Genomic DNA, 17,445 nt, shown 5'->3' with positions numbered 1-17,445 from the left:
GTCTTGAGATCTTTTTTTAGCTCAAGTTAGAGTGAACAAAAAAAAGAAAGAAAAGGAAAACAGTCTCATTGGCATGACAACTTCTTTTATGTTTAGCTGAAACGAGGACCAAACAGACAATAAACGCTGCTGATGATCTCGCTGTCGGAGCCTGCCATTTCATATGTAACAGATCAAATTATGAGAGACCTTGCAGTGCAGTGCCGGGGCTCAGCGTGGGATTAGGGGGCAACTATCTCAAGGCTGTTCTTCTCAGATAACCGCACCTAAAGCAACCTTTTCTCAAACACACAATTACCCGTCCGCTCCCTCCCCCAATCCCCTTCACCACCTCCCTTTTGAATTTCATCAGGGGCTTAATTAGTATACAAATAAAACTTTCCTTATCTCCCTCTCGCCCTAATTGGCCTGTCTTTAGTTATGCCTGGTGAGTGTGTGCTAGTGTGTGAGAGAGCTGGGGCCCCTGTAATTAGGGTGACCGTGTTCACCTTTCCTCTCAGACGCACGGGTGCTCAGGCAGCCCATGGGGAAGGTAGGGCTCTACATTGTGCTGTACGCTCACATGAACGTGTATGTGTGTGTTTGGCCATTTGAGTGAGCATTTGCAGCATGTGTGTTTGTATGGAGTTTTTCAAGAATGGGGGGGTGGGGGGGGGGGCTCAGGATTATTGCTCTGCAATCATTCTTGGACCGTCCCAACGGTGTTCTCATGAGCTAGGAGGGCTTTGGGTGCTGCTGGTTCCCACTGAATGGAAGGGGCATCTTACTTTTTTTATTCTCTCTTTTCTCTCTGTTCCCCCCCGCCCCACCTCCTCAACTAAAGTGTTTATCGATTATCTCGCCATGCTCTTCAACAACTTAATATTGGGTGACAGTGCACTGTGTTCTCTCCATAATTAGAGTTCAGCTCTGAGGTGGGGCTGCGGGGTTGTAGGGGGCAATTAGAACCCTTTGTTATTAAACTTGATTCATCTTCCTCCTGCACGGCTCTGCCCTGCCATGCTCTGGTCTCCCCTGCTCTCGGATGCTTACCAGGGAGATCGGGCCAGCCAGCCTCCTGAAATTGGCTAACCCGCAAATTATAACGTTTGCTGCTAGACTTCCTCCCCCCGAACCCTTCCTCCCAGGTCTGATCTCCTCGCGATGCCAATAACACACAGTAATAACTGTAACGATCCCCAGTCAAATCCACTCAGATGCTTGGACTTATAATCACAACAGAAGTCCTCAGGAGCCACTGAGAATGCATCCATTACTGTTATTTATGACCATGCAGTTTATTTTTAGTCTATGTATTAGTCCAGATTAATTTTAATCCTTTCGTTGTAGAAGCTGTCATTTTTACATCTGTTTTGTAGTTTGGTTGGTTTATTTATTAGTTGGTGGGACGCTGGACAAACCTACTAACAGATATCAGTGAAATTTGAAGGAAGATTAGGCCATAAACTGGGGAAGAAGGGATTTGTCTTTGGTGGAAATCCAGATCAGGCACTGGCTGAATAATTTTTCTGAATGATGTATTAACATTGCAGGAGGGACAATTTGTAACATTTTACCACAAACAACTGAATTTTATAGAACGGAGAAAAAAAAAAGTACCGCGTCTCTTGATCGTTCTTCATAAACAAACATAAACTGTAAACATAGACTGTATATAAGAAGTGGACGTAGTCATCCTGACGTCACCAGTTGGTTTGTGGACTGCCGTTCTGAAGCCTTGAGTTTGGCCGATAGGGCGCCCCCATGTTGAGCTTTTGAAACCAGCGACACTGGACGTGACCATATTTGAATGAGACAGTGGAGGCCGTGTGTGGAGCTAGCTCGCTTGCTTACCTAGGTGCATCAGTAATTCATGTTAACTATAATTTTAACAGGGATTATAATTTTGTCTAGCGAACAACAGGCTTAAAACTAAATGTACTCACCAGAGAAAGTGAAAAGCCAACTCCTAATAACCTTTTTCAATGGCGCTGATTAAATTTACACAGTGCCATGGGTACAAGTTACTCTAGCCTGATTGACAGGTCGCCACGGTAACAATTTGTCAATCACAGATAATTCCACCATGAAGCATACTCTGCTTTAGGGTCTATTTTCCTCTAAATGGGAACATAATTTACTAAATGAACATCATGTTGTATTGAAGAAGACATGAAACTAGCGATTGAGACCATAAACTCATCAGGAAAGTGTTTACTGGGGTAATACATCCGGTGAGAAATAGGGTCATTTTACCATTATGCAGATGTTGGATTCACTCAGACCGGAAGCTTCCCGCTTGGTTACAAGGCCAATTGGTAAGGCCAATGTGGGCCAGTTTTAGATTTGGTTTATCGAATGGTGAGATCTACCAGCAACGTCTGTGCTTTAAAGGGTAATCAAAACTATGTAAACTATTTTATCCTTTTAGCTCAGACAGTTGTACGTAGCATTTCATTAGAAAAGTTTATATTGTATTTCACAACACTGACAACACAAAAATCAATACGACAATAATCAATAATAAAAAATAGTACATTAAGAAAGTATATTAAAAGTACATTATTTTAACTTACTGTGGCTGCAGGATCACAGCAGCAGCTAGACGATCAGTTACTCCTCCAATATTAAATATTTAGAATACATTTTGTTGTAAATATTATGTTCTGTATAATGCTTATCATTGTACATTTTCAAATGAAGTGCAGTTTTAAAGTGGAAGAGGTCTTACAGTCCAGGCTAGGGTCTCAGTCTGAGGTTATTTACTGCTGTCCAATTTAGAGTACAGCTTGGTTCTGTTGCCAATGAAAAGCTTTATTTCTGTTTGTTTTTCCACTTAGGCATTGCACATGAGCTGTGTAAGCACTATATAAATGATAAAAACAATTTAATGTAGGTGGAGGCTTTTCAGAAAAGCCACACATAATATAAACAAGACAAAGTCAAAATATATTATTATGTTATTATGCCTTGCTCCAGTGAAGCCTCCACCAGGCTGTGTCGTGTTCTGGCTGCAATAGAGCACTCGGACCTGAACGCAGCCATCCTGCTTGTGCTTTCACCAGATACGCACAGCACGTTTCAGAAGCGGCCGGAAGCGGCGCTCTGCTCTGCCTATGTCTATTTTTGTCATAGAGAATCTGGCAACGTTTTTTTAATAAAACACCCTGTGCAGACTCCCAATTGTATATCAACCAGTATCACAATAATAAAAAATAAAAAAACAATTTAAGCACATTTCCACTGGCGTCTTCCTGCAACAACCCAATTCTTGTGATATTTCGAGGGAGACTTCTCTTTCTGGTTAAACAAAAAGGGTCTTATCATCTTGTGGTCACAGTTATCTACCATCAAGCAAGTTTTGAGGTGTATTATTTATAGAATCATGCAACTAATTTGTTTTTTATAACACATCTTCTTCACTTTAGTGAATAGTACCATTTGAGTCTTGATCATGAAAAGTAGTTTTTGTTAGGAACCATTAGGAAATGTAGTTGTTGGTGTTGTGGTGTCACTGTGAGCAACAATTCAGCAAAAAGTGAACTTCCTCCCACCAATGAAACTGTCAACTTTGTGTACTCTATTCCTACGCTGCTCTAAACATTGTTAGTTTGAAGAGGTGATGTGAGTTGACAATATTCTCTCTCCTCTTCCATCCACTCTGGCCTCCTCCCCAACCCCTTATCCCTGCCCCTCCGCCCATTCTTTGTCTCCTCCAAGAGTCTCCAGGAGCTTGATATGGAGCTTATGGGGAAAAGGAGGAAGATCAATCCTGGTGTCAGCAGCTCAGCACACATCTCTCCCGGTAACGGCAGGACAAGTGTCAGCTGGAGGAGAGGCAGCCGCCATGCAGAGAGAGAGAGAGAGAGAGAGAGAGAGTGAACAAGGGGGGGGGGGGTGGTGTGAAAGAGTGCCCTCTGCATGGCAGCTAAGCAAGTGAGCAAGCGAGGGGCCCAGCCCAAGGGAGTGCACCTCCAGTAGACAAAAGATCAATTCTCTCCATTTCACTCTCAGCTCCTGATAACAAGCAAAAGTTCAGCAAGCCCAGGAGCTGTCTTGCCTTTGAAATGTGCATTCTGGTGTGCTACATGCATGCAGTTGCACAGTTAAACTCTCATACAAGTGGCATACACTCAAACACTTGAAAACTCACACATTTCAATTAAGGTGGTTTTTTGGAGTGATTAGAAAAACTGTATTTGTTTTGTAGACATGAGAGACAATTAGGAGTAAAGTCCAGGATGGAACATCAACGTCTAAAACAGATTTTCAGTGGGTTTAATGAGCGCAGATAGTGCTGGTTTCTTGTTGTGAAGTTATAGTCATTGTTTCCCTGATGAGGATACATGTTATCCAAGTTTGTCATCTGGAGCATCCAACAGGTTTGATATGTTACCAAATGTCCTTTCTGCAGTTAAAAAAAAATCACAACGTTTGCATTTGGTTCAAGATAATAAAACAGACAGTAAGGGAAAACAGCACCAGACAGGAAGCTGTTGCATTTGGTCAGAATCAAAACATAATTTGTGACAGCGTGCCGTGCCAAGGGTGTGTGGTTTGGATCTTGATTGCGGGTAACATTGTTATTGGCAAAGGGCTACGGTCGGTCAAACCAGAAACATGCATCTTGAAGAGCTTCATTTTGTTTTTCCTTCAGACACAAGTGTAATTGATAACATTCTCATTTGGGGGAGTTTATGGAATATATTGTTTCCTTCCTGTTTGTGCTGGTACTCAAGTCACAGCACTTGTTTTTGTTAAATTTAAAAGAGTTCCCTCAAAACCACATGTTTGTGGGTGAGTCCTAAGATGTTTCTCATTAAAAGTAACAACTTTTTGAAACTTTTACATTATTGAAATAAATGTATGATGAGATGTTTCATTTATATAGCCCATTCTTTGTCCAACACTGACATACTCTCTTTAAATACTGTATTTCACAGTCTGAGCATGTAAACTTTTTGTACCTTCTCCAGTTCCCATAAAACTTGTATTTATCTAGGTCAAGTAAAAAAAACTTCTCAAACACAATGCCAAGGTTCTAGTACTTGAAAGTCCCTTTTTGGTGTTGCTTGATGAGTCCTCATTGTCTATTTTGATCGTTAATTTGTCTATGAAGGTCTAGAAATCTCTGCTGAATTCCAGGGAGGCTGATGGTTTGTGACAGTTCTGTTGCTGGTTCTGTTTAAGACAACCACAAACTGAGAGCAATTCTGCGGAGGTCAGAACCTTGCCACTTCTCATCAAAATGCAACCCAGAAGGAGGGTCAGTCTCTGTTGGTATTCAGGACAGGCACTGACCCCCCTGTACCACAGTGGACTCTTTACACGGGGCTGTTCTCTGCTATTCAGCAAATGTTGATAGAGTTTGGAATTAGTGCTATTTACGTACCCCCCACCCCCCTCCCCCTTACAATCCTCCTTCATTTGGAGTCCAAATGTCATAACAGTGTCTGTGTAATGTACGCAATGATTAGGTTTCTCTCAGGGATCCTTGTTCATGGCCTCCAACAGATGGCCCACTCCTCTTTGTATATGCAGATTTATTCACTGGGAATGTTTACAGATATCGTCATTACATGGACATCCATAGCTAAATAGGCAATAATTGCAGCAAAAGCTGTCATCCAGTCAGTGTTGTTTTTGTCATGTTCTGGCTGAAAGGAACAACTTGCAAAGAGGGACAGCCAGTATCGCACATTTGACCTTTTACATGATTTTCAATTACTGGAGAGAGGAGAGAAACGGAGGGGTCCCTGTAGTGCAGCTGTCTCTGCTGTCTCCCCTCCAGAACATCTGTCCATCGAACGTGGCAACGGCTCCTCTTTCTCCCCGTGAGGTCGCCTGCCCTGCCCAGGATGGGCAGGTGTGTGCTGGGCCAGGCCTCTCTGTCATTAAGCGGCCCAGCTGTGCTGTCACGTCTGGCATAGAGGCGGGTGTCATCCATGACCCTGTCTCAGCCCCCTTGGAGGGGCATACATAGACCTTGACAGGGCAGCTGAGGGTAAAGCCACGCATGGAATATCTATGAAGGACGACCATGTCGCCCCCTCCTTGCACCCTGGTGGGCGCCACCTCCGCATGCTTGCCTACCCTTCTGCCAAAGTGCAGGATGGGCCCTCATCAGCCGTGTCAGTCAATAAAAAGAGAGAACATCACACCTCCCCTCCTGCTGTGTCCTGTGTGTCTTTTTAAAGGAAAAGTTACAAACAGAGTGATGGAAGACAGGATACACAGTTTGTACATCTTTAAAACTAGGGTACTTTATGAGATTTTAATTCTTAAAAAATCAGGTCACACTTCTGTGTATAAAATTCATGGCAAAAAAACACATTTAATGTGGGACTGTGCAGTGCTAATTCTGCAAACAACATGTTCTTGGTTTTTGCATCAATATTCATACTCCAAACTTTCATCATGTATGATCTCATGGAAACACTGTAATCATTTATATTTTTGCCCCCGCAGCTGATGAATGAGCCTCTGATAAAACTCAAATATGGGTACGGCTTGAACAGTTCAGTTGAGGGTAAATACCAATCAATTGGCAACTAATTAGAGAAATTTGTGAAGAATAAAAACCCACAAACACTACTACTAATGATGAAGTAATACCACTTGGTGTGCGTGTTGCCTTGGAAACTAGCCTCTAGTTTTGACAGATTTCAATCAACCTTCAATTAAGTGCTATGTCTGGTGCAGATAGTATGCCCTCACAGATAGTCGACAGAAACAATGTAGGAGAAAAATACTTGAAACAGATAACTAGTAATTTACAGTTTGGAGTTGCTGGTGAAATTTAGCCCTTAATATTTTTTTTCACTAAGGTAAAAAAAAAGTCAAAGTGTTGTGTGCAGGAGTACAATGGGATCATTTATCAGCATTTATTTCCCTGCAGGCTACACCAAATTGACCAGCAGCTCTGGAGTTCATGATAAGAGTCAGCGCCATATTTCTGGTACTTCAAGTACCTGATTTTGGTTGGACAAACATATAACTAACGACAGATACTGACATGCTTCAAACTTCCCTCTTTATTCAGCTTCTATACAGGCCTAGAAGAAACCAGCATCTCCAGTGAGTGTGCGGTTTGATTTTTGTCCTGGGAGTTTATGGCTCAGCGGGTCTGCCTGCATTTGAATGCAACGACCTGTTTCACCTCTAGTCAATGTATTAATTTACTCCATATTTACTGAGTTGCTCATTCAGCTGCAAAATGGTAATTCCATTCAATAACTTCATGGTACTTAAGGCAGAGGAAGGGACAGATTTTCAGGGGAGAAATATAAGAGATTGTGGAGAAACGACAGTGGGATTGAAATAGATGCTGCTGAACGCAGTGGTTGGCAAACTGGAGGGGAGAAATGGATCCATTAAGTGAGTCCAGTTCATATTTTTGTAGGAGATCTAGTCTTATTGCAGTTGTTGCCACACTGAAGCACACAGACATTGTGATCAGAGTGGAGCAGGAAAAGAGATGAGATGGAAATCAGTAACTGACGCTTGGAAAGAGAATATGTGCATTTTTATTTAAACTGGCTGTGTTGCATAGTCGCAGCTGTGCCAAAAGCTGAAAAATTTAAAGAAAGGGCAAACAAACCAGCCTTTCATGCACCTTATCTAAAAAAACAGACATTTTTGTGTTGCATTATTCGATAGTAAGGCAACATATAACATAAAAACCCCCAAAATGTGTTCATTTAGGCTTCTTGTTTATTAAAAACAAATACAAACATTTAGAGCATCTCACAGTTCTACATAAATTGTAAAAGCATTTTGCATACACTCTTTTAAAACACATTTTTTTAAAGAATGAAGTGCATTTATTTTGATATTTTCCTGAGTTGCATTAAGTGGCAATAAAATTTAGTCCCATTTCTCTACTGTAACTTGTTGTCTAGGATAAGCTGTCAGTTTCCTTGAAAACATTGTGGTAATTTATTTTTAATGTAAATTTCAAAGCATAAGCATAAAAAAGTACACTAAATGTGAGCTCTTCCAGTGTTGTGGAAACAGTAGAGAGGCACAGAGGGATAATCATAGTGTTTTATTGTACAAATGGATAGCGTGTATGCAATTTACACATTCTCAGAGATTCTACAAATGGTTTAACTTGGAGATGTTCTTTTCTTCACCATTAATTTTTGTCTATCAGTCTAAATAGCCTGGCCATCTTCAAAACACTGCTGACAGTTGTCAAGTCCTGTTTGTCTAATGTTTTGCAGCTCTGGGAAAATAACTCTTTGCCCTGCATATTCCAAATATTTAATTAATTATGCTGTGGTTAGTCTGTCTCCTGATGTCAAGAAAGTTGCCAGATATTTAGGAGTTATCTTTGATGGAAATCTAAGCTTGAAGAACTCCAGCGGATTAGGTTTTGCTTTATCGTGCAAAATATCTCCAAATTAGAATTTTAAAAACTGATTTCTATGATGGAGCTTCCTTTTCTGTCAAAACTCCCTTTTGTGTTTACAGCTTGTGCTTAAAACCTTTTGTGGTACAGTGTTATTCCTTTTTAATTTGCTGAGAATTTTTAGGCCATGACGGGTATAGCCACACCTGCAGAAAAGCTTGAATATGTAAAATTTTACTCTCAAACATATAGCGATTGGGTTGCTAAAAGGGAAAATCCACCCTAAAATAGAACTCACATAGTATGTTGCTGTTGTTCTGTAATAGTTTTTCTTTTTAAGCAGAACAGTCTATAGTCAATAATATAACCGCTCATTCTACACTGTGAACACACACTCGAACTTCTGTGATTAACATCCAATATCAATTTAGGGATTATTTTTCCAGTGGCCCCACAAAAGCTGTATAATTAAGTTCCCAAATATTGTAGTCTTATCTGTCATGCAGTGCAAAAAATCAAAACCCTCAAGTGCAAATTGCTTCATCGAAACCAGAATGCACACTGACTCTTCTTTTGACCAGCATGAAATCAAAAATGTGATGTTTGTTTGGTCATTTTTGAGTTATTGGATTTTTCAGTGTCAGTAGTGTAATTCCCAGCCTTACCTACAGTGTATACACACACGTCTGGTGTTATTGGCAGCGCGCCTTCATCCTCCGACACCTCCAGCGTCCCTGGTGGCCTTTGTCACAGAAGAAAGAGAATGATCAATATCCCAGTTAAACTAGACTTTCAAAGCTGATCGTAGGGCCTCGTTCTGGGGCCATCTTCTTTAATGAATTTTCTTTCATTCCACACAAGTTTTTAAACATCAAACAATAAATCGGCCAGGGCACAGTAAAATATTTAGATCTATTGACTGTGTTTGAAAAATGTAGAGGGCAAAAACTCTAGTGGTTTGATGCTGATACATTCTGAACACTTTAATCCACCCGAGTGTTTCCTTTTATCTGCCTGGGTTTCTCCAAAAGAGGGGAAAAGGGCCTCAAGAATGTTCTCAAAGATCCAGCAACTCTTTCTTAAAAGCTCCTTACCTTCAATTGCTCTTTTCTAACACAGTGATTCTCAATGTTCTTGGTACTGAGGCACACTTAAAAAAAAAACACCCACGGCACACTTAATGATTGATTCTATGAGACGATCAGTCAAATCCTTGAGTGACTGTTCACCTTAAATGACAGTGGGTACAGGACCTGTTTCAGAGAAAAGACTGTGTTTGAATTTCAATTCTATAGTTCTGTTTAAATATAATTTTCCTCTTGTCAATAAAATCTCACATGTGGAAATGTGATGTGCAGCATGGCAGAGTGACATTACAAAGGTTGTAAAACATCTGTTTTATGGCATTGGCAGTTTATTGTTGTAGCGTTGCATTTCGTCATCCCCACCTCAAAACAACTCCTAGAACAAACCCTAAAACAAAAGAGGTGATAAAGATCTTTGGTAAGACGCCACGTTCGTTTTTTTGGTTGGAATGGGTTTCGACAAAATATCTTTATTCTGCCATGAATGGTCTAAAAAAACGAAAAAAGGAATCAGGGAGGCTGGAGCGGAGTTATCTAAAATATTTTCTGTCTTTCAATATTGACGGGTTGTTTTCAGATCGTACAAGCCAGAGATCAAAAAGAGCAACTCAGCGAGTTTGAGCAGAACCACACTTCAGTCAGTGTGTTGTGTATATTAAGTGCACATCACAGGATTTTTTTTCCTACCCTACAAACACTTCTCTATAGGTATAGTGAAATCTCTCTTGCTATTTTTGGTCAAAGTCACATCAAGGTGAACATCAGCGCCTTGGTCTGACCCCTTGTGGAGCCACTCTTCCTAATGTAGTGATAAATTGTACAGTGTGTATGCATATCTTTGCATGGCTGGTGTGTGCATGTGTGCGTTTGGCTGGCGTGACAGCCTGGCCCTGACGTTAAACATCTGTTAGGTGATTCATTCGGCTGCGGATGTAGAGTGACACCGAGGCACATCTGCCGAGGTGCGGGCGATCTCTGCAACCTGCCCCTCATAAGGCCCCAGCCTCACCACCCAAACCACTTTTCTGATGATTGCGTCATTTTCCCCCTCCTCTCCGCTGCTGCTAGTTCACAAAAGTGACATCCTGCTTTTTTCCCCAGTTGTGCATGCTGGAGAGCAGCAGATGCATAGCCTTGGGGAGATTTAGAAATGGCAAACACAATGAAACTCAAGAACCTGGGAAAAAAAGCGATCCCAGATAAACCTCATTTTGTCCTTTTCAGCCATGCCAGAATTAACATCATGCTAAAAATATGCTGTGATTTGTGCATTTTGAATGTGCTTAATACATCACAATAAAGTGGTCAAGAAAAGTGCCAGAATAATGAATTCATTAGTCAGTCATTATAAAATAAATCCTCAACAATTTTAAAAATCTTGTATTTGTGTAAGTCATTTAACAACGGGAAAATCCTAAAATGTGCTGCTTCAAGCCTCTCAGATGTAATGATTGGCTGCTTTTCTCTGTTTTAAAGCATTGTAAATTTAATATCTGTGGTTTTTGCTATTTGAGAACTTGTTTTTCACTATTTTGTAACATTTTGTGGACTAAACAGTTAATTGATTGACCCATAAAATAAATGACAGACAAGTCAATAATGAAAATAATTGTTAGTGGCAGTCCTAGACAAGACTGTATTTTATTTTGGCACAAAATCATCATCAGAGTGTTTTTATAAATTGATACACTGACAACAAATTTATTCCAGTGAGTGGAAAGATTGAGAAATCATTTGAGTTTAAGTGACAGATGCTTCTCTTCACTACTGTGTAGGGCATTGTAATCACTTGAATGAATACAGCTTGACTAATTAAGGTTATGCAGTTGGCTGGCTCTCTCCAAACAAAGCCCAAGTAATGTGGATTGTGTTGTAGCACAGCCCCCATAGTATAGTGCAGATGAGAGCGGAGTTGATATGCTGTTCAGTCTGACGTGTCAGTTGGAAAAGTGCTAGCAAGATCAATCAGTCTAGCACTTAATTTTCAACATCCCGTTCGTGTTTCCACTTAGGTAAAGATGTCATTTTTTTTGTGAGATAATAAGCTCATAAATTGATTTACTGTATTGTCTGGCTGCACTGCTCTCTGCCCTGCTGTTATCATGACGAAAACACTGAGGAATATGACTGTAACAAATTAAACAGCAATAGCTGATGACTAACAAACACAGCCAGGGCAGGAGATGATGATGACTGAAATGCGCTGGATAACCTGTTCTTGAGCTTGCTGTGCATGTTTGGCACAGATAGAGTCCAAGGACGCGCAAGGCCTTTGATCCTGTCTCTGGGGCGTCCCAGATGTTCCAACACAGGGCAATGTCAAGTCTAGTTTATTTGCAGAGGTAATGCCCAGCCATTATATGTTCAACTCATCCATCAAACAAAAAGGAACATTTCAGGAACGAGTTCTTCTTTGCACGACTGAGCAATTGAGGTTTGTCAGTGAAGGGAGTCTTGATAGACCATAACCACATTTTCAGTTAGATGTGCTTTAAAGGGCCCAGGGCATGATGTTTAGTCAGGGCACCCGTGGGACATTTCCTCTCCTAGTCAATGCAGATGTTTGAGGATATTATCTATCATTTGAAGTAAAGCTCAATGTAATATTTAATTTCCATAGATGTCACTGAAGTAGAAGTTGTCCTTCCTGAAATCAGTGATTATTTTAATCATAAGGAACTCATTTAAGTGCACTCTGACTTTTCATCTTTGAGAAGAGTGTCAACCAGTAGGTGGCAGTATGATACCTGAATCTGCTACTTCCCCAAATCAAGACTCCTCAATCATTACAAAGAATAAGCACTTTGACTATTTCAATTGACAACTTAAAAATATACAATAAAATCTTCTGCAGTTATTATATACAAACTGGTATTTTTAACTAATATTATTATATACTATCACAGATCCATATTCAAATGGAAAGTCTGACTTGGCACTGCACAGAATAAAATCAAGCACTTTTGTATATCCCCAAAACTATAATATTTTACTGAGCAGTGATTTCAGCTGCAGCAATGAATTTGAAAAGCAAAGGGAAAAACTAAAATGTCTGACTAAAGGATCAGCCTGAACTTTAGGATCCATTGACTAAACTGTAAACGGCATGCTCCTGAGTGTTTCTAATCAGCTTTATATAGTATGGCTAATGCTCTGCTTAAAAAACACACCTGACCTTTGGTTAAATAGCTTGTATTTTAAATATAGATTAACGAGATACTTGTAGTTTGATTAAGCCCTGTACTTGGGGGTAATTTTTCAAAATGTATTTAAATAGACATATTTGGTTCTTTCTTGGTTTTTTTTCGGGGTCCAAAAACAGTAAGGAAATGTTTTTTAGTTTACCATTTGTAAATATAATGCTAAATCCTTCTTTCAGTTTAAATAAAACTGCTTCGGCAGTTCACCTTCATAAGAGCATATTTTCAACATCTTCTTCCACTTTGTAACAACAGTGCAGCAATTACGCTTAATGCTTGGAATCTTTTGTAAATGCTTTCTACCGATATTGACAGTATCATTCTTACAGCTGGGCAAGGTGAAGGGATAGGGAGCTCTTGTAAATGCATATGCGACACCATTTCCCCTCCAACTATAACTTCAATCCCCACTGAAAGCAATTAAATGGTAGCTGAAATCCAGAGGACCTAATGGGTTAATTTCTGGGCTTGTTGCTTCAACAATGCTAACACAATGAATTTTCTTTGTTTGTTTAGCAACTGAGCTCAAGGTGGACTTTTTATTGACTCTTGTCCAGTTACAAAATGCTAAAACTTTGTGGCTGCACTGATAACAACAGGCGTCCTAGATCAGACGGTATGAGAGTACACAGAATATTTTTGTAGCTTATTAAGTTACTTCTCAAAATGTATTTCTACAGATTTAAATAAAAATGGTGCTACATTCACTGCCTCTACTCAGAATTAGAGATTTATTTTCTGAGGAGGGGAAAAAAAATCAATTAGTGCTAAATTTATTCATGGATTTCTGCGATCAATGCGAGTCCACTCACAGGGGCTCGGTGGGACCCAGTTCATCCCAGTTAATGTGTTTGAAGGGGAATTACCATTGATGTTGTTTTCCCTTCCTCTCAGGTCAAAGAGCATCTCGGAGCTGTCACGGCCCGCCTGCCACTTGGGTGGAACTACCCTCCAGTCATCACCTTTACCCACAAGGCACCTGGACAGTAGAGGGGATGGGGTTGGAGTGGCGGCTGATGTGAGGGAAAGACAATCAGGTGGGTTGGCTGTGCTGAATCTAACATACCCACTGTCTGGGAGTCTCTTGCTAGAGCTAATTGTGAATCCAATCAAGGATGGGAATACTGGCTATTGATTTACCTCACTAAACACATGCAATAAACAAATACAGAGGGAATACATTATGTGTAAATTCACTCACAAATGGCTTTCACGTCCACAGACTATTCATATAATCTACAGTAGCGCTCAGTGTGCTCCTATTATCCTGGTCTGCTAGGTGAAAAACAGCTGTTCCCCACTCTCTCTTAATTTGCTGCAACCACTGTAATTTTTATTCACATGACCTTGCATGACTTCTTGATTGTTTTCGTAATTCTTGCATACTTCATAATGCTGCTCCGAAAGATGTGCGGTGTGATCTTCTGAAATGTTCCTTCAAGGATATTCTTTTCGCTCTTCATATTGATTTCAAACAGTTCCTGCACACAGGCTATATTTCAGGTCAATTAGACATATTTGGGCATTTGCAAATCATTTTTTCTCTCTCAGATCCTGGGGCTCTAAAACTGCACTTTTGGCCCTAACAGCACTGCTCAGATTCTCTGTGGAGCTTGACATTTTGATCCGCAACAGAGACTAAATGATAACCGTTTCCTTGTAAATACTGTTGCCTGCGGGGGAGGGTTTAAATAGACGAGGAGGACTTTTCACTCACTCACTTGTTTATATTCACAACAAATCTAAATATGGAAAGCTCAAGCATTTAGTATATAGTGCGCATTGCATGCAGCAGTGACAGGGTGCAGAGTAAGTAGTGCAAGGGGAGACCCATAATTACAGCAAATTATTGTGATTAATTTTTTTAATTCCTCAGCTTTACACTTACAAATTATGTAATTATGACCGTTTCCCAGAAAGATAGCAGAAAGGTTGTGATTGTTCGGTTCAGACTTTCTTCAATATAATTCCACTATCTTTCTTTCTGTCACTCTCTTTGTTTTGTTTTTCTTTAAAAAGAATATCTTTGAAGGTTTTTTTCACTTCATGTATGAAAGAACAAGCTGCCTTTGTTTGAAGTGTTTGGTCTTGGCATCTGTGATCACTCTCATTAGGGCTCTCCTCTCACTGAGAGCAAAAACACTCCAATTCATTTATTTTTATTTCAAACATATCATTGACTGCTGTCTGAGTTCGCATCCACATCTAAGAGAAAGTATTTATTTGAACTTAACAAACGCCCCTCTCTCAATTTTAAATATAAATGGAGGAGGGATCGATTAGTCACTCTCTGATTTTTGTATGTTTTCCCCCTATCTCTGAAAAAACATAAAACGAGTAAATAATTCCTTTTACCAGTACGTGGAGAGATTGGACGGAATATTTATTTTGCCTTGAGAGAAAGTCAGTGCTGAAGTTCGACCCCTGTGTATTGTCATGACAACCAAAGGTCTCTGACATTTCGTGGCTGGAAGATGACAACATCTCACTACTGCTGTGTACATGGTGAACCGGCAGCGCTCACACAGGGGAAGATTGACATAAACACTTTTTAATTGAGCTGCAAATGTTGTCAAAAGATGGGGTCATTATTTTAGCATCCCCTAAGGGGAAAATCTGCTCATGCAAAAAGAAAAAGAAATGTATAATTAATACAGCCAGTCGCATTATGCCCGATGTGAGGCTGAACAGATAGGATAATATTACACTTTGACTGTGGCGTCTGAGCCTTTCCCAGATCGCTGATAGTGTTCAGCGGATGGCTCCAGGGAAAGATTGCTCCTTGTCACATCCTTATCAAAGGAGCGTTTTGTTCCTTCTTGCGCACACAGTTCTTATTCCACAAGAAGGCCTGTGATCTGTTATATGTGTGTAGATCTTTCTTGAGCACCCCCCCCCCCACCCCCCCCACTCCCTTTCAATGCTCAGCTGAAGATCAATTGTGTTTGTACTGTATGTGAATGTGTATCAAAGAGTCCCCACAGTCAATGCCTCCACTTATAAGGTAATGTACTGACATGGGAGATTCCACGGGGACTGTGCAGAGCTCTCCGTGTACAGAGGCTTTGCAGCAGAGGGAACGGTTGGGAGGAGGGGGAACACAACAGTCATATAGCGTGGGAGGAGGTAGCTGGATTGATAACACACACCACTTACACAATACTATCACGGAGAGCAAATATATACCTACATGCATGGAAACGCAAACACATATGCACATACAATGTTGTCAGTGGATGGTTTCAACATGAAGGGCTCCTGACCTGAGTGTTAGCCGCGCTGATGAATCTCCCATCGAACACCTATTCTGTTTCACAGAGTCATGGGGGGATTCGCTCTCAGTGAGAACTTTCATAGCAACAAAAACACTCACCCAGTTGTTTTATTAATCCTTCAGACTTATGAAGGTAGCTGTCCACGCAGAAGGGGAATTATTCCCATGCATTTCAATATTATATTGACCTTATAACTTGCCAAGTTTAAGTCAGAAATCCATAGTTGCTCTTGTCTGAGATGTGGGCAGCCCGGTGCTCACCAGCTCCTCCTTCCTGCACTCGCTCTTTTACAGCTGAGGTGGGAGGCAGGTCAAATACAAGGCTGGGGTTTTGCTGGATTTAACCCAGCCAAAGGAGAGAAGTGGGAGGATGCAAGCGATGGTCTTTGCCTGTGTGTTTTGTGTGTGTGTGTGTGTGAGAGAGAGTGTATGGGTATTTAATAGCAATAGGATGTGGGGCGCATTGTCCTTTTGATTTGTCTGTGTGCTTTTCTATGCGTGTGTATGAATGTGTGGATACATAGGCAGTGACAGAAGGTGACCCCTGTGTCAGTGGTTTATTATGTCCGGTTCATTTGCTAGGCCAGACTCTACTGGCTGTCAGTTTTACTGCCTGACTGTGTCAGCTGGACAGTGTTAAGTCTGATGGAGTGTTTTTGCCTCTGAAGCCATCCTGAACAGAAAGGCAGGGAGAGCTATATAACAGGCTCAGTGACAGGTTCTCAAAACAGGCGGGCCATGAATATGCAAGCTCTTCCACAAACAGCCTGGGAAAAAAAACTGCTTGATGTGGCTGAATCTGAAAATAAGCAATTTTGCCATATTCAACCAGCAGCATTGACACTTTCAGCATATTCCTCTGAGAGTCTCACTGTCTGTTCAATTTTATTTCTGTAGAGAGAGTTGGAGGAGAGAGTTTCTTGCCTGTTTCATCACTAAATATTAAATAATGTTTCACTTTAATGTCACAACATAATGAAGACAGGAGAGGCATGTGCTAAGGGATAAAAAGAAATCATAATTGGATATGTTTGAGAAGTTATGATATTTGTGCATTTTTTAATTATGTGATTTTGCACAAGTAACATGTCTTGATTGATTGGGATAAGGACCTCCTCTTAGCTCCAAATGTGCTTCCACCCTCCCCTGTTTAATGCAAATTAAGTGAACATGTGCCTTTGATATTGAAATGATCTTACTGCTTTCCTACAAACATTTCGGCAGAAGTGGAAATGGAACTGCGTGTGCACTTTCTTACTGTAAGTTACATTTATGTACCTCACCTTAACCATGAGCTTCACTGGGACCCAGAATTAATGTTTTCTTTGTTAATAAACAACTAAAATTGCCTAAAAACAGATATGCATAATACCACTACTACTACTACTACTACTACTAATAATAATAATAATAATACAGTTACAGTAAAACAAATTAAATCAAAATTCACTCACATTGAAATGTAACAGTTGGAATACACAGACATCTTTTGATACTAGTTCTGATATCATACCTGAGTTTTGGTACTGAAACCAAAACAATATAAGGTTTAGT

The 17,445-nt window shown here is 40.4% G+C and overlaps 1 long non-coding RNA gene across 2 annotated transcripts; it reads right to left on the bottom strand.

The window, feature by feature from the left end:
• Positions 1-2,277: 2,277 nt before the first annotated feature.
• On the bottom strand, positions 2,278-16,175 carry LOC119898903. 2 transcript variants are annotated; one of them, XR_005443658.1, is made up of 4 exons: positions 15,991-16,175; positions 13,484-13,630; positions 8,998-9,074; positions 2,278-3,806 (listed from the first exon to the last, which is right to left on the bottom strand). It is a non-coding gene; the product is annotated as an uncharacterized LOC119898903 (long non-coding RNA). The 2 variants fall into 2 exon arrangements; XR_005443657.1 differs by having other exon boundaries at positions 2,279-3,806; positions 13,484-13,596.
• Between the last annotated feature and the right edge of the window lie 1,270 nt (positions 16,176-17,445).

Source organism: Micropterus salmoides, unplaced genomic scaffold, assembly GCF_014851395.1.
Source record: "Micropterus salmoides isolate LMB-PRFRI ecotype aquatic unplaced genomic scaffold, ASM1485139v1 Ms_hic_scaffold_12, whole genome shotgun sequence".
NCBI classification, from domain to species: domain Eukaryota; kingdom Metazoa; phylum Chordata; class Actinopteri; order Centrarchiformes; family Centrarchidae; genus Micropterus; species Micropterus salmoides.
This window is presented reverse-complemented; position numbering and strand designations above follow the sequence as displayed.